This window comes from Sylvia atricapilla, chromosome 6, assembly GCF_009819655.1.
Source record: "Sylvia atricapilla isolate bSylAtr1 chromosome 6, bSylAtr1.pri, whole genome shotgun sequence".
NCBI lineage: Eukaryota > Metazoa > Chordata > Aves > Passeriformes > Sylviidae > Sylvia > Sylvia atricapilla.
The window spans coordinates 13231603-13247521 of record NC_089145.1 but is presented as its reverse complement, the minus strand read 5'-3'; the positions used below and the strand labels follow the sequence as shown (position 1 = coordinate 13247521).

Genomic DNA, 15919 nt, shown 5'->3' with positions numbered 1-15919 from the left:
AGCAAAAATTTTTAGTCTTCTTATGGGCAGCATTTTAATATAAGATACAGGAAAGTGCTGGGTCCGTATTTTAAGTATTTTAATGTTTATTTTACCTGTTTGTTGAAGTAAAGCTTGGGATATGTTTTGCTTCTTCTGGTGCAAACTTTATAGTGCATACCTTTAAAATACGTTCAAGAATGTAGCATCCAAATTCAGAAAAAAAAAAAAAGGTGAAAAGTTTGATGTTAGTGTTCTGTTAGATTTCAGAACCTATTCCATATAGCAAGTGTCTGAGTTGCATCTCTTCTATCAGTGGCAAGACAAGATGTCATTTAAATATTTTTTTCTTTCTTCTTGAGCTAGACAGAAAAGGTGTAGTCAATTGTGTCTCCAGTCACTGGTAGACTGACAAAAGGCAATAGGAAACTCTAAAACCTCAGAGATGCAGTATTGATTTGATTCCTAACTGCAAATCCTTCATATCATTGCTCCAAAAATCTAACTTTACACCAGTATTACCCATTCTTTTTATAGTGACACCATGCTTAGTAAAAAACTTCTAAGCACTGAGGTCAGGTGTTGAGATTGGATTCTAGTTTATTTTTTATGAATCAGATAAAGATTTCTGTGCATGAGACCGTATGTGAAGATGAGAGAACAAGAACATTTCCATATCAAAGGCAATATATCTGAGGCTGCATAGTAATTAAAATGCAGTGGTTTGGACTCTGTGCACTAGCACTTACGCAGAGCGTTGTTGGGACCTTGTGCAGCATGCAGGCGGTTGTCTCTTGCATACTTCTAGAAATATACTTATAATTTTGTACAAACATTTATGCCAGTCCACACTTTTCTGTGGATAATTTGTATTTCATCCAAACCATTCAAAGTAGAAGTTATTTTTTGAGCAACCCCCTCATTATGGCTTTTGTGCATCAACTATTTTTATTCTGGTTGTTTGTATTTCCTCTTACCAGAATGATGGCTTGTTTATAGTCATATTTTTTTGTGTATTTCGCTAAGACCCCTTCCATATACCACTGAAATTTTACGACTTGCATAAAATATCTTGTATTAGAAACAAAAATGCTAATATCTTTTCAGATTTATTGCAAATGGTGTGATTTCTTACATACCATACTTTATGGCAAATTAAATGCATGTGCTGGAACATAATATTTTTAATGAAACAATATGTGTTTACTAATTCCAACTAACTGTTACACAGCGTAAGGAGAATTTATATATTACTCCAAGGACCTGCCATTGTGGGAAAATTGACATAAAATACTACAGGGTGCTCCCTATCTGGAAACTCTTTTCTGGAATAAATGTGACTTTAATTCCTGAGTGGATCACTCTGAGCTGTTCCGGAAGGGCTGCTGTTGAATTGTTTACTTCATAAACCGTGTTGGTCAGGGTCCCAGTGCGGAGGAGGCAGAGAGTTCTGTGAGTTTCCTCATCACACAGAGATGCTCATTCCACAGAGGATCTGTCCATTAATGCTCCAGAACTACTGAGGTGAAGCTTTTAGGACGTCTTTGTGCATGAACAGATGTTTGGACTGTGATTGTACTCCAGCAATCTTGCAGTCTTGCTTAGTTTTGTCCAGTTTTAGGTGACAATTGGTGGATGTATTCATGGGTGCTTTGAGCTGGAATCCCACCCTTTCAGAGACTGTTCTGCTGCTTCTGACATCTGTGAGATTGCTGTGGACGGGCTCGTTCCACCAAGCTCCTGACCATTTGTGGTTAGTGAAAACCCACGGTATTTTTGCACAAGTGAGGGGTTAACCTCAGTGTCATGGCCCAATTCCAGCTAAGATGGGATGGAGTTGCCCATCTACTTTCTTATAGTTTTAACTGGCTCAGTGAATCCTCTTTCTTTTCCTCAGTGCAGTAGTTGTGCTAAGGACACTTCACAGCATTTTACCTCAGAAGGACCAAATCCACCTGTCGAAGTAGTAGGTGGAACTAGACAAGGACTCAGATTTTGTTTGGGAGCTTTCTGGAGAAGAGCAGTGTCATACAAGCCAGTCTGACTGGCTTATTGTTAGAATGAGCATTTTGAAGTATTTGACATATATGGAATATGAGTGTTGAGCTACTTCAGGGGAATACTTTGATATAATTTGGTATCATTTGACAGATTCTCAGCTGGTATAAGCCAGTGTAACTCTGTTTACTTAAGCAGGAGGGTGCCTTTTTATTCTAGCCACAATCACATTCCTTAGGCCAGGATGCAGTTCCTTCTGGGTTCAATGGAAAGAGCTTTTTGTTACTATCTGAGGATGGAGCTTGCATGTCAAAGCCCTGTTTGCATTGGATTAACTGAAGAGAATAATTTTGTGTCAATCAGGGTGGAATCAGGTTTCCTTACATGATGTTTTTTATGGTTTTAGGATGATATTAACAGGAATTCACCTCATAGAAACTACATGTTAGACCAACTGTCCTCCCATATCTATCTTCCAGCAGATCTTCTGGTGCAGTATATTATACAGCATGTGGGGATTCTGACTGCTGGCTTGCCAGCTTCTTGTAATTGTGGGGACTGTGGCAGTGTGTTTTTCTTCATTCTGTTTTTCTTTCATTCATACCTGATCTGCTGAGGGCAGATTATCTTCTTGCAGGTCCTTTCCTATTTTTCTTCTGCTAAGAGGTTCATGTAGGCCACCGCAGTGGGAATATACTTTATTCAACGTTTAGTGCAAATATATGTAGATATGCACATGGCATTTTTTTATGTCCCTAAGTAGTTGTGTTTCAACATATGAGTGGTCTTGTTATGGTAGTCCCTATGAGTAAAATTATGTATTCACCTCTGGTTTACATGCATACATTCTGCTGTCTGAATCTACTCTCATTGCTTAACCAAAAGGTTGAAGATGCATTCCAGGAAAATACTTTAATGCTTTCTGGTTGCCTTCTATAAGCCTTAGTTCCCATTATGCTGCCCATCTTTGCACGTGGAAATTATGGTGCCCATAGTGTTTCCCTCTGGAAGTAACAATGGAATCTTCGTTAATTTCAAAGCAAGTTAGATATGATCTAACAGTTTTATGATGGGATAATTGCCTTTCACCTTGATTTCATGAGCTAGAAGGTTGGGATGGGACTGTGAGGAGTCAGTTTAGAGAAGAATAGTGAGAAGGAAAAGTGTGAAACAGAAGAGACCAAGCAAGAAAGGTATTGCCACCTAATGCTCTAAAAAAATAAGTAAGACAAAACATACTCTCATTCTCATGTGTCTCTGTGCTTATCCTCAACACTCAGCCTGGACTTGAAGGAACCAAGCCTGCTGTGTATTCAAGCAACTCAGTGGGCCATTGTTCCCTGCTTCAAAGATCTTCCCTCAACCTTTGGTGAAAGTCAAAAGGCTTTTCTTTCCTTGCTGGTCTACACAGTCTTTCCTCCTAGTTCGTGTTTTTCTTCAGTCAGTGAAGATTGTCATTATTTTTAACTTCTCTATCCCCTTTAAACAAGAAGGGTTCAATCTGTGATATTTAAGAATGTAACAAAAGCTCTGATTAGCAGTGGCAGTGCAGCTACACCGGTGTGTATTTTACTGCAGCCACACTGCCATGTGTTTTACGGGCTGCATGGGTGTGCCCACTAAAGGTTGATTTGAAAACACCATTGCACAACACTCTGTGATGGAAAGGCATCAAATTACAAACACAAACTCATCACAATGGGGTAGAAGTGAAAGACTTTGAATGCTGTAAGTCTTTTATAGTCTTTTCAGTGAAAGAGAAAATGTGGATGGGAGATTTAAAATGTACCTGAAGAGTTATTACTGAGAATTAGCTGACGTTTCAAATTTGTGTCTTCCCTTGGAGAGGTTGAATCCACTTTTTCACAATATGAGTGTGACATAACCAAACCCCAAAGGAACAGAAGGAAACTGTTTTGCTGAATTGCTTGTATGGGCGATTTCCATTAGAAGTGCAAACATCAAGGTGTAAGCTATTGCTGTTTTTACTTCTGATGAATCCTGCCTCCACCCCAGTCCAGGTGGCACAGAAATGCCTAGGATAGCCATAAACCAGTAAGAGTCGAATTCATCCCCTAACTGGTTTTGATTGATGTGTTTCTGCTGTGGAAGGCTTTTCTATTTCAGTAATTCTGCTTGGGATGATTAGATAAAGAAGGTGAAGACTTGTTTCCCCTCACACTGGCGAAGCATGGCTCCCACATGATACTTCCTGTCTTTCACATATTGTCCCTTTAGTATCAATAGTAACTGGATGCAAATCAGGGTGGCATCTGCTAGTTTGTTCTCAGTTGACCGGGCTAAACAGAACACACGGAATTTACCGCCAGGAGGCTGTGACCTCACCGCAGACAAGTGACATTCCCACAAGTAGGTAATGAAGCGCCCCTATTGAGTGGAGCCGAAGTCCAAATCCTCAGCAGAGTTATTACATAGTCAGTTTGAGCAGCTCTCCCAAACTTTAAAGACGTCCCTTGATTTCTTTTTTTTTAAATCCACTCACTGTTGTAGCTGGAGTGGCAGCTGTTGCTGGTCTCTGTCGATGCTGCACTGTGCTGAATTGGGCCTTCTTGAATGTGTGGGAGAAAAGAGGGGATGGAAAAACCGAGGGAGAGGAAGAGGAGGGGAAGGGCTATGAAAGGACGAAGATGGGAGGGAAGAGTGAGTGAATGCATGTATAATCGAACAGAACAGCAACTGTACTGCTCATATTGCTGTTGAACGAGCTTAGAGATTTTCTGTAGTCACACAGTATTTGGATATAGCTTGATATATGTAAATTTTTAAAACTTCTCTATATAGGTGGTGTAATGCTGTCCTCTAAAGAAGATAACGTGCAGTAGTTGAGGAAGTCCCTTTAGTGCTTATGGCATTAAAGACTGAACTCTGTATTCCTTTTCTGTTGCGTATCAAGTTATTCACAGCAAATTCTTTGGGACAGAAGTTATCTGTCCTTGCTGTCTGAGAAAATGTAGGTTTCTGGAAAGGGTTCAAATGGATCAGTTTGGTCATACCAATCTCTTTTAGAAGTGTACATGAATATTATGTGTATGGTCAGTCTGTGAATGGTTAGCGCGAATTGTAAACATTTTTGTGTTTTACTGATCTTTCTTGCAGCTGGTTGAGAGCAAATATTTTTGAAAGGGTTAGCAGATTCTGGATGATGAGTGTAAATTAGTCACCTCAATACCCTTGCACACCAGTGGTCTGAATACTGGATGTGAAGTGAGATTTTATTTTATGTCCTTTTGATCTTGTTGGTGATGAAGTTTTGAGACTAGCTAAAAGCAAAGAAGAAATTTAATACATATTTTAGAATCTGAAGTAGTTTCTGGGGATGGGAAGGGAAGGAGAATACTTGAATCAGAGGAAACAAAGGGAAGAAAGGGGATAGGATGAGAAGCAGACAGACAGGAAAAAATCCTAGGATGTGTGGGGGGCAAATAAGCATTCGTGGTTGCAGACTTTCAAGGGATACCTAATTACTTTATTCTCCTTCTTTGCTTAGGCTCTTCCACTTTCCAAGAACTGAGGATGCGATATCAAAATCAGCTCTTTTTTCACTCACAATCAAATGGGTTATTAATTGAGGTTAGAGGGGGAGTAATGATTGAACAGCTGTTGATAACTGGGATGTACAACCTCCAGAACTGTGAATATTGTGTTATGTAAAAGGGAAAGAGTTTTTCTATATTCTCAGCTCTTTGGAAAATAGTGCAGTTCTTGTACTTTTAGCAAGAAGTTTTTTTGGATTTCCTGTGGCAGACAGTTCTTTTAGGAGAATTGGACCATGGCCTGCAGCCTTCCAGCTGTGTGTGGTAGGCTGGGCTGGGCCTGTGTTTCAGTAACTGAGATGCAGAGGTAACAAACAGAGGGCCAGTCCAAAACCACAAGAAATGTGAAGCTTTATCACAAAAGACATTGAGCCACTGGAATTTCCAGAGAACGATCCATGTATCCTCCATGTTTCTTGTAAGAGTGTCAAGGGTTAGCAGGATCATTCATTACTGAGCCTTCATTGGAATTCTTAAGCACATTAAAAAATGCCATGGAGCATATTAATGCTTTTTCTTGGTGAATGCCGTGGACCAGCAAATGGATCCCCACAGCAATGTTCCATCTAGTTAAAGCTGCTAGATCGTGGCAGCCGACTGTCTGATTATTTTAGGATAACTCTGTGAGTGGTTATGCATGTTCACTATTTCATTTCTATGCCACAGTGTAATACAGTTGTCCAAATGAGGCACAGCAGCCACTGCACAAAATAGCCTTCCACAATTTGTTTCAAATTTTGTTTCTGACATAAAGGTGTGTGTGGTTCAGTCTACTCATTCTAAGTTTCTCTGTGTAAGTACTCACTAAATTAATGTGTCAGGATCTTATGAAGCTTTTTTAAAGTTCAGTTTCTAATAAAATGACTTTACTCGTATTCAGAAATATTTTATATTTCAGGGCTGTTTTGTTTTTTTTTCCCAATGAATAGGGACCCTGGAAAAAAAAAAGGCAGAACATTAAACAAACAACCCCTTTTGCATGCAGATAAAAGACTGTTTAATATTGGCCATGATTTGTTTGATGTGCAAAATCAATTTATTTGCATTTTGCTCTTCTGGTATTTTGCTTGTCCAAAGGCATACTCAGTGTCACACTTGGGCCTTCCTCTTCTCGTGGTGAATTCCAGAGTTGTGGTGAAGGCAATTGCTGGGTAAAGAGATTCTCATTTGCCAGAAGCCATTGACAGCCACAGACTGCTTGTTCTCTGGTGCTGGAGCCATAATGACTACGATCAAAAGTGTGAAGGGCAGTTTGCCTCTTCTCACCATTTTTGTACTGAAATTAATAGCAATGACGAATTAGAGGGCTCACATTTGTTCCCAGTATTGATTCTTACAACTCAACTCGGCAGATCACGTGTTTTCTCAGGCACAGGAGTTGGTAGGTTCTGGTTCTTTGTCTAGACCTAGGGAAAATATTTATTAATTAATTAGTTACTTAATTTTGCAGTGTCAAAATCTGAACTTGCAGTTTCTGTGTGGTTCACACATTCTTTAGAATGAAATTCAGAGTTATTGAGTAAGATAGATAGGTAGAAACTCATATATTTTTTCAGGTCCAGCTCCTAACACTCAACGGTTCAGGTCCTCGAAGATACCAAGTATTCTGGTCTCAGTTCAAAAAAACTATACAAGCACATGGTGAGCTTTAAAGCCCAGGAATAATCTCAGTGGGAATGAGACTATGTATGTGCTTAAAATTCAGCGTGTAGTTAAGTACTTCATTGGATTGGGGCCAACATGCTTAGCACTTTGGAGAGCTGAATCCTTATTCACTAGTGGTGGTTTATATATTTTTTTGGCTTATGAATTTCCTCACTGACCTGCTCCTTTGTTTAATGGTCAGCCCCCAACATGGTCAGGATTAAAAACTTCTGGGGCTTGTTTTGTCTAGAAGGCTATGGATAATCTCCAGAGGGAATGGCTCATTTTACATAATTACTGATGCTAAATAAATATGTTCTTTATAATCAACTTATGTTTAATGTGAAATTGCTAAGATTTTTGATCAGGAGACCAACATTTGACCCAGATTTTATTTCTTCTTTGTTTGAGCTGTGTTATTTATCTGCAGAAATTAATAATGCCTGTCTCCTGTTAGTATATAAAATCCTGAAAATAAATTATGTTTGTTTATATTGACTTTTCTGTTTCCAAGGTCTCTCTGCTTCCTACTACCATTTTTTAAACTTGTTCCAAATGAGCATTCTTCAGACAGTTATTAGCAGTGAGCTTTATCTGAGCTGAGATCTCTAGGCAGTACTGTCAGATACTTGGTCTTGACTCAAAATGTCTTGGCCATGTAAGGTAATGATTCTAATTGTTCTTCTCCTCCTCCTCCTCTCACCTGTTCAGTTAAGAAGCATAATCTTGGCACGACCTCAGTAGTGTTGAAGAAGCCAGAGAATTTTTTTCTGTAATTGTATGCTTGCTATTGCTGTCAATTATATATGAATTTTAAATAAATATTTATCCATTATTCCCTAAATTCCCGACCAAGCGTGACAAAGGCTAAATTGAACAAACCAAGTTAAAAAAAAAAAGGAAGCCAGGGGAAAATCCCTGATGTCTCCAGCAAAGGTGATGGATGCCATTTTTCCTCAGCAGGAACAAACCTTCATCTTTTCAAATCTCTGGGGGAAGAGACTTTCATTGTCTCTGTAAGAGTTATTGCTTGCTCCCACCAGCATGGAATAGGGGTACAGTTAAGTGCCAGCTTAAATCTTGACTGTTTGTCTTTCTTTTTATGCTCTGTCTTTAAAATAGCTGAGGTAAAGTATTTATATAGCCTAGATTAGAGTGTAGACAGGCATGTTGTTGCACGTCTAGCTGGAGGGACAGAAGAAATCATACGTTTAGCTCCTCTTTCCTGCCTCTCAGCTGAGGTGCAGTAAATGACTGTGTGATTGCCTCAAACGCAGTGTCACTGTGCGGCGAAGGGAGCTGGCTGAAACCACAGCCCAGACCGTGGAGTGTCTGAGGGGAGGGACAGCCAGTTCTAGCAGGGAGAGCAGTTCTGGTTGACTCCTAGGAGGAGGAACACGCCTCTGATGCAGCCCGGGAAGCAGTGGGCGCCAGCACTCAGGGCGAGGGAGGAGAACTTGGCGTTATCGATTGTTTTGATACTGCCACAGACCGTGATTACTGACATGTTACTTTACTCACAGTCCCCTTCTTTCCTCTTGGGCAATCTGCTGCCACTGCAAGGTATAAAGAAGGTCTCTAGCTCGGTGTTTGCGCCGTAGTTAGTATGTTTAAGTGTGTTCTGGGAGCAAATGCTAAGAGTTGCAAATGTACGAGCAGATAAATTTCATGCTGCTGTATGGACTCTACCAGAAGAATGTAATTTCCAATTCGGTGTCAATAAGGTCCCACTTGCTTAAACCATGACGACTTTTTATTTGCCAACTACCAGAGATTCATTGAAGGAGGAGGGTGAAGCACAGATAATTTTTAAAATATTTAACACTTTATGACTTTTTAAATCAGATTGCCCAAGACTGCTTTTAAGAAATTTAAAGGGTAAAAGTGTTCCCAGTTCTATGAGTTGTGCCAAATGTGTCAAAAACTTGTGCCACTGACATTTTTATCTCAATCTGAGTTCAATTTTCTGTTAGTGATGACTATTTTTTTAATATTTTTGCTATTCTAAAGGTTTATTCAGCTTGACAGTTGTAGGATTAAGCTTTACAAACAAAAGGATAATATATCCTATGTTTACAAGTTAGCCAGAGGCCAGGTTTTATAAACTTTAAAAATACAGCTATTGCTGGTTTATAAAATAGACTAGTCAGCTTTCCAAGAGACAAAATAAATCCAGCAACGGAACTGATTTCCATGGGAGCCTGGTACTCTCATGTATAGTAATACATTTTGACCTAAAGCAATGTTACACGTGAATCTTAAAAATGTTTTGAAAGAGGTAAAAATATGGAGCACAAAGCAGACACATATGGGACTTGATTCTGTGTGTATCTCATCCCTCCCCTGGGAGCCTTTAGCTCCATGGAAAGGGGCACTGAGCAAGGGACGTTTGGTGCCATTCAGAATATGGGCCACACAAGATTTTGGAGTCTGGCCTTTCCAGTGCTTTCTGACAATGGGTGCAATGGTTTTCATTAGTCAGAAATCTGATAATAAGTTCATAGGTGGACCTGTGAGCACCTGTGCTAGCAACAGAGGAAGGTATCTTGTGTTTTCTGCTGAAGGCCAACTAGTAATGATTTAAGTCTTACAATTTCAATTAAAAATCTAAAGAGATCTAGTGAGAAAACAATAAATTCTGGAAAAGAATTTAAGATGCAAAGGGCAGTACAAGAATGATTATTTACAAGCATGAAATGTAAAGAAATTCTGCATAAAACAGATTCCTCTTTTATCATTTGTGGCATGGAAAAAATTCATCTTCACACCAACTGTATTTGCAAGAGGTGAAGAGAACATCTATGGCTGCAGTGCTGGACATTTTTATTTAGTGTGGTTTTTTTGTTTGTTTGTCATTTAGTAATGTTGCTCTGTGTGATTTGCCAGTGACTCTGGTGCACAGGTCTCCTATAGCACTGAGGAGGTGCTGCCCTGTTAGTTCTCAATCTTGTCACTTCTGGGGAACAGCAGTGAAACTGTTTGTTCCTGACAGCAGACAGCCCCACTGCAGGGCCCTGGTTTCATGTTACATTAAGTATTAGTGCTGTTCTTTCAGGAGCTATTATGCTGTGACATCAAAGATTTTCTGACAGGGCAGTTGTAGGTTAGCACTGAAGTTGTCTACTGAAATTTTTAAGAATGGAATTAAATATATATGATCAGATTTAATATGAGAGATCGGAAACTGCATATAAAATGGACTTAGTGGTTAAAGAAAGCTGCAAGAATAATTATTTGGTTTGGCCTATTTGTCCTTTCTTGTCCAAGGCAATTTTTATTGCCTTTAATTTCTATAGCAGTTCCAAAAATACTGCCATATGTTAACATTTTCGTGCAACTGCTTATTTTCTGAAACATGTTTTGTGAAACAGGAGGAAAAGGTTTTTTTATGAAATAAATGTTCAGTATAGCCCCTGCAGTGCTTATATAAATTAACCATTGAACAATAATTGTAATAGCCCAAAATCTTCTTTTTTTTACTGATTGCTTAATTACTTAAAAGGATTGAGATACACATTTTAAATAGTAGGAAAGCAATTTAAATGGTGAGCAAATGCTTAATAGTGATCACTTAGACTTCCATCTTTTTATAAGAGAAGAGCTGTAGCTGCACATAGATTGCAATATCAACTATTGCCCTTTGGAAATTCTGAATCGAGTTTCTGTGTGACTTACTGGGAAGATGATAGGAATTTGAAACTTACTGTCTGTGTAGCTGTTCAGGACAAAAAAAAAAAAAATTCTTGAACATGCGCAACTTCAAATGTTCCTGTAGATTCTTATGTGGTGAAATCAGCATTGCTACAACTATAAAATTACTATTATGCTCTGATGAGGCAAGTTCAGTGACAGGAAATATCAAAATTAATTTTGGAAACACATGCCTGCATATTTTTGATTACGTTACTAAGGCAATTCTTCCATTTAGTATCAGGCAAGTGAATCATCCATTAAAAATGAAAATGTGTACAATGGAGGAGTACTTTCCCAGTGAAAACCACCCCCCCTGAAAAGTCACCACAACTAAGTAGAACGATACTGTTTAGTCATAATACACCAGTGTAATTTTTGCTATCTATTTAATACTTTCAGGCATGAAAAAAATTGCATAAAGAATGTACCTCTTTTTTTGTAGTAGAATTTTTTGCTTGTCATTTTGTCTTTGTCTTTCTGTCTTTCTTTCTTGTCTTTGTGTATGATTATGAAGTCCTTGCTCAGGTAAATTAATTATTTTGGGATTGTTCTGTTCACTGAAAGCTTGCAGGGTGAATTCTGAAGTCTATCTTGCAGTAGAATATGCTATTTGTGCTATGCTGATTGACCAAAGCTGGCTGTACGGTAGCTTTGATCAGGCGTAATGATTTTAGTTTATTTAGATAACATTGCTTGACTTCTCCTTTGGTTTTGCTGCATTGCAACACTCTTATCAGCAAATCAAAATCTTTATGGCTGAACATTCAGAGCCAGATAGTTTAGAATGAAAACTCAGCCCTTTATATGGATGTGTGAAGCTCTGGGAATAGTGGCACTACCCTTAGGAAATACTTGCTGACAGGTGGCAACAGTGGAATACAAAATTATCCTTTAGCTCTATAATCTCAAATCACAACATTTGAAGTCTATATATAGATATATTAAAAGAAAATGTGGATAGGAGAGCTGGGTCTTTCAGAGAATTTTTTAAGTGATTATAAAGGTACATGACAAAATCTGGTTAGCTACTGTGGCTGAAGTATTTGTTGAGCAGTTCTAATGCCCTCAAGAGCTTAAGATTGTAGGTAGATTTCTCTGTGATGTAAAGCTGTGTTTTAAAACAGATTTTTAATGAACAGTGTGTACTATCAGGAATCCAGTTGACTTTTATGATTTTGGATAGAGTATCCTTTCACTTTGGCTGTAATTGCAGAGCCTAAGGACTGTTGCCCTGGCAAGCATCATTATGTGGATGTGTCTGCACTGTGTCTGCCCTGACTACATTTTTCTTCTTCCAGCTTTGTTATTTTTTTTTTCCTTGGCTATTAGAGATGTTACTGTACTTCAGAATAGGAAACTGTTTAGGGAAAGCTTGTCAAAAATTCTCTCCATATAGCAAGGTCTAGAGTCCACTCAATTTCCTGCCCAGAATGCCTGGAGTTTGTTGAACAGCTAATATTTCAATTTCTATTTAAATAAACAGCAGCAGAACTGACTTGATAAGTGTGCCACTAAATAGATCATGTTACCACTTAACTTAGAGCTAATGCTTAACAGTCTGTTTTGCTCCATTTTGGTGGCAATAGTCATGTAATTCCTGGCAGTTCTAGGAAAGAAACAAACAGTAGTATTATATTATATTACAGCAGTAATTATATTTGGTTATCTGCAAGTGAAAAGTTGAAAAAATATCTAGAGTGTGAATGGACATTAAGCAATTTTTAAAATTATCTAGAGGAAACAAAGACTAATTCTATTCTTAATCTAAATGATGTTTTAAAATCTGTGCTTGTACAGAACCCATATACCAAACCCTAGGAAATATGACCTCCTGATAGGTCAGTCTAGCAGTAGCTTTTTTTGTTATAGAGTGAAAGAGAATTGCCAAGTCATTAAAAGTATAGGATGTACACACATAGACAGTAAAACAGTATCCCTTGGCAGCTTCAGATAGATAGCTCTAGATTTCCCTGGCTTTTGTTAGACTCCAGAGCACTTAAAACACTTCAGAGAAGTTGTCTTTGTCTCTTCTTGCATGTTTAAAATGTATAAATACAATCGGGGGAGTATCAGTAGAAGGTGATAAAGTTTCTTCTCTCAGCCATTCAGTTTTGCTTTGGTAAATAGATAATGAATCAGGATGTTAAACCTGTATTATATATTCAGGGGTGACTTGGGCTTTGAGTGTAAACAGAATCAAATTCCTTGAGCCCGATTCTGCAGCTGCGAGGTGTTTGAATGTCTGAGGTGGACTTGTGTGCTTGGACTGTTGAGAAAGGTGGCTTTTGGAGGGCAAACAAACCTCATGAGTTACAAATAAAATACCAATGGGGAGACATTATTAACTTTCAAAATAAAGACAAGTGCCCTTTTTTCCCTTCTTCATTTTTTTTTAATGTCACAATGGTCATTTAGATGCAACAGAAGTCTTAGATGTCTTAGCTTCTCATTCTTTTGGAGCATCTTACTTGCGTTCACGCAATCAGAACTCACTTCCGTTCTCACAGCTCTGTTTCAGAGCCGTTTGCCAGAAATAAAAAGTCAAGGGAGAATGGCCCATTTTTGGAGAGTCCAGCAGTGCTGGAGACACCATAGGTGGGTCCTGGAAGGAAGCTGTGAGAGCCGGTTGTACACCATCCTTTGTTACTGAACAGAACCTTTCTCTGTGTCCTGGTATGGGAAAAGCTGTGGGTGATTCAGGTCTTAGACTTTGAATGTCTGCTGAGCAAACATGATTAGTTCAGCCCTGATGGAATCACAATAGGTTAAAAGTTGCTATCTGGTAATTTTTTATAGCTGAACAGAACTTTGTCTCTTCCAGCTGATTTAAAAGTCCAAAGAACTGGGGAAGCACTGCTTAGAATATATGTTAGACAAGAAGGCACCACTATCACCTTTGGGCCAGCATGGTTTGCCATGCAATCTGTAAGAACAAAAAGCAGAGACAGTAAAAACCTGGCTTATGTCACTCTTTTGGGAGAAAAAAAAAAATAAATCCTGTTTCACTCTTCCCTTGGTGTCCAGTTCCAGGTTACTTGTCATTTGCTGGCTTTGGTGAGAGAAACCTGAGGGTTTCTGATGACAGGCATTTTCCTCCAGGTTTACAAGATTAGTGCTTTTATAAGAGTAAGACTCGAAGGTAAATATGGACCTTGGAGGAGCTTTACTTTTTATTGTGTATGCCTATTCTATGCAGTTTTCTTTCAGTCTTTCTTTTTCTCTGAACAGCCTAAATAATCTATGTAACCATGATTAAGCTCTCTTGCATGTTAGAAAGTGAATGTATGCAGGAGAGAAGATGCACAATTGCAATCTGTTTTTTACATTTGTTTAGAGGTGATAAGGGATGTTGGAGCTTCCAAATAGACAAGATACTAGTACCCTGTGTTTAATTATTCCTTCATTCTTAAGGGAGAAATACTGTAGGCAAGTATGTTTATTCTCACTTTTCCAGTTGGGAAACTGAAGCAGGAAGGTTTCAAGATGGTTTGAGTCCTAGCCAGAATTCGAACTTGGAAGATATGGCTCATTTCCAGGCCTATGCTTAAATGGCAGGCCATCTTTCCTTCTTATGCAATATTTTTTAATAAAGATAAGACTTTATGTACCCTTAGATTACTGATTAGAAATGATTCTTTAGTTTACTTGGAGGTGCCTTTTCTCCATGGCTTTTGATGGACCACAAGTGTGCTTGATCTGTGCTCTAGGGAGGATGCAGTGTTCATGACAAATCTGCCATTTATTCCTCTTTTCTTCCTGCCTGAAGGGGTCTGTTCCCTTATGCAGTGGACCATTCAACTTTCAGGCCTCAGTAGTTCTGTTACAGTGAATTCAAGATTGCAGCAGGCTCTGGCAGGCTGTAGAGTTCACTTATCTTGCTCTTAGTTAAGTAGCCATGAGCTCCCACCCTGTGTATGACTGAACATCTCTATCTCTCCTGTTTGTGGCTGTGAAAGCAGGGCCTTGAAATACAAACCCACTCTTTCAGAGCACAGAGAACGAGGCTGAGTTAAATCTCCAGCAACTTTCTTTCAATTAGTCTTGTCCTTGCATTCTTTCCCTGCCGTGCGTTGCATCCCCGTCTTTCTGTTTTACAACTCAGCAATATATTCTGTCTTGAAAACAACATTAAGTGTAGTTACATGCACACACACTGAGAGGAGAATATCCCCCCACAGTGTTTACAGCAACACCTCTAGGTGACGGCAGGCAGTAAGCTTTCTTTTTATAGAGCTCCAGACTACAGATCATTAGCTTGATATGGTAGCTCAGTGGTGCAAAGTCATTTGAATATTTATTACCCTTCTTAAGACTTTCGCTTTTCAAGTGGGAAATAAATGTGATAAGACCCCCTTTCTGTCCTCTTGCCTGACATGCTAAGGCACAACTATGTGAAATGGATTTTAATTGTATTTCCTTGAACTTCTATTTTAGAGACCAGCAACTTGGATGCTTTTGAACAAAAACATGTGTTGAACAACTGCAAAGTTTGTTAGGTCTTTTTACAACCTTCCCTCAAAGTTAGGTGGGAAGTTCAGCTCCAAAAACGAGTTGAATTCTGAAAATTTAATATATAAATATTCATGTATAATATACAAAAAGGCAGCTTTATAAACGTATATTTGAATGGGACACTGTTTCTTAAGTGAAGTACAAATTTAAAGGCCCCTTAAAACTGTTGGACTTTGCCAACAGTCAGAGATTTTTGAAAAATTGTAACAAACCAAACATTGTGTAAATGAAGGCTTGTGGGGGGAAAAAAGCCAAGCCTATTACAATACGATCAGCAAGACATGAAAGCCAGCAGCAGGCAACAGAAAAGCAGAGACAGGCTCCTGAATATATTTTAAAGGTAGAATGTTGTCAGTGTGTTTTCATTTAGCTATTTTAAGATGTCTATGTTTCACTTGCTACAGTCACAAATTCTAACTGTGAATAATAGGAATCATTATATGGGTGTAAATGGTATATTGACTACATTTTTCAGGCTCAAACACACCTTCCTTGTTGGCAGTGGAAGGCAATGAATGAGGCATTTTATTAAAACTGGT

The 15919-nt window shown here is 38.6% G+C and overlaps 1 protein-coding gene across 1 annotated transcript in view; it reads left to right on the top strand.

Annotated features, from left to right (window-relative positions):
- SOX6 (SRY-box transcription factor 6) overlaps positions 1-15919 on the top strand; it is a 369253-nt gene that overhangs the window by 6402 nt on the left and 346932 nt on the right. The gene's annotated exons all lie outside the window — the stretch shown is intronic.